Source organism: Cebus imitator, unplaced genomic scaffold (assembly GCF_001604975.1).
Source record: "Cebus imitator isolate Cc_AM_T3 unplaced genomic scaffold, Cebus_imitator-1.0 Scaffold70, whole genome shotgun sequence".
Lineage (NCBI taxonomy): Eukaryota > Metazoa > Chordata > Mammalia > Primates > Cebidae > Cebus > Cebus imitator.
In genome coordinates, this window is record NW_016107385.1 from 6,862,604 (window position 1) to 6,867,055 (window position 4,452).

A 4,452-nucleotide genomic window follows, 5' to 3' on the forward strand; every position below is an offset into this window, starting at 1 on the left:
CACACACACACACACACACACACACAGACCTTATAGTTGAGAGCTCATGAAATCGCCTAACAGGCCTATACTGTAAGGACCTGTAAACTGATTGAAAATGCTATGGGTTGGATGTTTATGTCCAGCCCCCTCCAATTCGTATGCTGAAACCCTAGCCCCCAATGTGATGGTCTTTGGAAGTCAGGCCTTTGGGAGGTAATCAGGGTAAGATGAGGCCCTGAGGGTAAGCTCCTTATGATCCTTATGAGGGGTTAATGTAGTTATAAAAAGAGGAAAAAGGTACAAAATTTCAGTTAGTAGAAGGACTAAGTTCTTGTGTTCTATTGCACAGCACAAAATAATAAATGTATGTTTCAAAATAGCTAAAAGAGAAAATTTTAAATGTTCTTACCACAAAGAAATGATAAATATTTGACTTGATAGATGTGTTAATTAACCTGTTTTGAATATACGTCATTCCACAATGTATATATGTATCAAAACATCACATTTACTCCATAAATATATGCAATTATTATTTGTCAGTTAAAAAGACAATAACACTTTTTCATGTTTATTTTTTGAGATGGACTTTTGCTCTGCTAAGCAGGTTCTCATGGACATATTAGGCTCTATTTATCCATATGGGTATTTTTGGAAATGTAAGCACTAAAGTAACTTCTTTAAATTATAAAAGATTCTGAAGGTTTGTGTGTTTCCTTGTTAGTTTTTAGAAAATGATGGGAATACCATCGAAACGATATTTTTAAACATTTGAAGGCATTTGATACACGAAATATTTGATTCTTATCAAATAAAGTGTCAGTATTTAAACTTTCCCTCTGGAGGAAAGTTATTTAGTTTAGTTTTTGCTTATAAAGGATGAAGATAGAAAGAAACACCAGTCACTGTGATGGACTCTCTGAGCTCACCCTGGACAGGCTGCTGAACAGTTCTCGGGTTCTTAAGCGAGTCTGCAATGGTGCTAGGCTAGACTCTCTTTACACTGAAATAAAAAAGAGGACACATCTGAAAAACCAGATAATATAATGAATAAGGCATTTGGTAAATAAGAGCAATTAAAAATCAAAAACAGCACACATCTGAAAGAACAGATAATAGAGCAGGTAAGACATTAGGTAAATATGGCCAAATAATTATGTTGTAAACCTCTACCTGAATGAGGCATCCAGGAGGCAATTCTACATCAAGTGCCCTTTTCCCCCCTCACTTTACTCGATCTAGTTAGACTTTTGAAAAATTAAGGGAAACTCCAGAGGTCACAAAGAAGTTTCCTTGTTGTGTTCTGTGGCCTAGAATGAGGCTGGAAATTGGGTGTGCACTTTAAGTTGGACCTTTCCTTAGTGCAGCTCCCTCCTCTATTTCTGAGGGGACCCAACGAAGAAGAAATGGGACAGCAGAGAGTTTCAAGTGTACAAGGCAGATGCCATGGGAGATCACGTGTTCTCCCTGCTGGATGGTTAGAAGACATGAGGTGGCCATTTGGTCTGCAGGGGAGCGCTGCTTGGTGGTGAGGAGGAGGGGTCTGTTTGATGCTGTTATTATTCTCTATTCAGCTGCAGGGCTTTTGGAGTTTTTTAAATTTTTGCCCTTGAAAATGGCCTTAAGTGATTCTGTGTGTGTACATTGGAGAAAGCCAGTACAGTATCCTATTAATCCGCTGAGTAACTTCAACAACTTGAAAATGATCAGAGCATGGTTGGTGACTGCGTTGGTCAGTTTGTGAGAACTTTACTGATTGCAAATGCAAGTCACTCCATTTAAGGGATCTCCCCTTTTGTGGTCTCTCATGCCTCCTCTGCCCAACAGCTTGGCGGCCTCCCTGGGGTCCATTGTAGCCATCCTTCCAGGACACTGGGTCGGTTCAGGGGGCAATTGTTGCCTTCTTCTCCCTCCAGGGAGCAACTTCTCTTCGTAAGGATTCTTTTTCCCAGCAAGCAAAGTTGACCTGGAAATTTGATAGTGCCAGAGTTACAAACTATACTTTCTCCAGAGAGAAATATTGCCTTATAGAAACTAGCTTTTATCCTGCTGGGAAACTGTACTGTGGTGCGGGGATTGTCTCTTATTAGAGCTGTGTGAGCTGGGGGAAGCATGTAGGGCTATCTTCCACACACCAAAAAGGCTGCTGGAATCGTGTATGACCCTGAAAAGAAACTGTCATGGTACTTAGTGGGGAGGTGGGGAAAGACAAAAATGTCCACATGAGACAGTTCATTCCTTGTGCAGAATGAGCTTACATACTCTGAAACACACCAGGAGAAAAGTTCTCAAGGTTTTGAAACTCCTAGCAATGGCGGAGTTCTTGGCTCACTTCCTAGAGCATTATGAGGCATTGTAAACGTCCTTCGAATTCACGCAGTCCCATAAGAACACCAACAGAAAAATTGTTATGGGGATTTTAGTATTTAATCTTCAGGGGGTCTAAAGCCTTTACTGGCCATTTCTCAATAAAAAACAAATCTGTATATATGGAATGGGGTAGAGGAAATTGGGAAATAATTGTATAACGAAAAGGTAGTACATCAGTTAGTCAAATAATTGAGCCAATTACTCATTGAGCATTTACTATGTGCCAGTCGTTGTAGCAAGGGATGGGGCCATGGGGTGACTCTGACAAGCCTGGGCCCTATCCTCATGGCACTTATATTCTAGTGGGTGTCAAAGGTGCAAGTGTGCTGAGCTAATTGTGTAATAGAAGCTATGAAGTTAGCTTATAGCCTCCCAATTCAGAGATCTCCAACATCTTCTTGTTGAATTTAGACATGCAGTATCCTGGAAGAGGACTGCAGCCCTAAAAATGCTCCTGATGGCTGGGTGCGGTGGCTCATGCCTGTAATCCCAGCACTTTGGGAGGCCGAGGCAGGCAGATCACCTGAAGTCAGGAGTTTGAGACCAGCCTGGCCAACATGGAGAAACCCCATCTCTACCAAAAATACAAAAAAAATTAGCCATGCGTGGTGGCTCGTGCCTGTAGTCTCAGCTACTCAGGAGGCTGAGGCAAGAGAATCACTTGAACCCGGGAGGCGGAGGGTGCAGTGAGCCGAGATCGCGCCATTGCCCTCCAGCCTGGGCGACAGAGCAGGTTGGTTTCAAAAAAATAAAAAATGCTCCTGACTCATTATTTCCCACCAAGCTGTTCTTTGGACAGGCAGGACCTTGGGCAACACTTATTTCTTCTTAGGGAATCTGAATGTCTCTGTTATTCTTACAAAATACCTCACTGAGAATGTGTGTTGGCTTAAGAAGCTGTTATATTTTCTTCTCTGGATTTTCAGATATACCTCTTCCCACAACATCTTTTCACAATCTGTTTTTATTCTATAATTTTCTTTATCGTCTCAAAAATCTACGTCTGTCCACAAGTTAAGCTAAGTATCTCCAGATAACCGTCTCATTCAGAAACACAAGATCTCAATTTCTAAAAAATAGTAAATGTTCATGTTAACAAACTTGGACAATGCCCACTTGTACCAAAAATATGAGCAGAAACATTTATTATCTTCAGCTGAAAGTCTGTGCTAATAATTTTAAGTTTACTTTTACATTTTAGGGATATTTTCAAATATACACAAAAGTGGAGAAAACAGTTTAGTGAACCTTAATGTACCCATCACTAAGCTTCAAGAGTCATTAAAATTTTGCCATTTTTATTTCATGATAGAGCTTCCCCCATCAAGTACAGATAACTTTTTTCCCTTTTAAATTTTGGATTATCAAAATCAAATTCCAGACATTATATAATTTCAATCACAGATATCTTAGTAGAGAGATAAGGATACTTTATAACATCCCATTTCTACAAATAACAAAATAAACAAAAAAATCCTTTAGTATCATATAACGTGACCCAAAATCAAGTTCCTCTGACTGACCTAAAATATGAATTTTTAAAGTTTGTTCAAATCAGGATTCAAAAAAGGACCAAGCATCATATTTAGTTGTTATTTTTATTAAATTTCTTTCAATCTTTAATTCATCCCTCTTTCCTTTTCTCCTCACCATTTAATTTTTTTGTTCGTTTGTTTTTGTTTGTCTTTCCTTTTTTTTTTTTTAAAAGACAGGGTTTCACCATGTTGGTCAGGCTGTTCTTGAACTCCTGACCTCAGGTGATCTGCCGGCCTTGGCCTCCAAAGTGCTTGGATTACAGGCGTGAGCCACCACACCCAGCCTAACCATTTAATTTTTGAAAGGACTAGTCTTTTATCTTACTGATTTTCTTACATTCTGATTTGTCTATTAGCTCGCTGGTGGCATTGTTCAGCTTATTCTTCTATTCCCCTGTATTATTTGTAAACTGTTAAGTCTATAAGTTTGATTAGATTTAGGTTCCCTCCCCTCCCTCCCTCCCTCCCTCCCTCCCTCCCTCCCTCCCTTCCTTCCTTCCTTCCTTCCTTCCTTCCTTCTTTTTCTCTTCCTCCCTCCCTTCCTTTTCCCTCCCTCCTTCCCTCC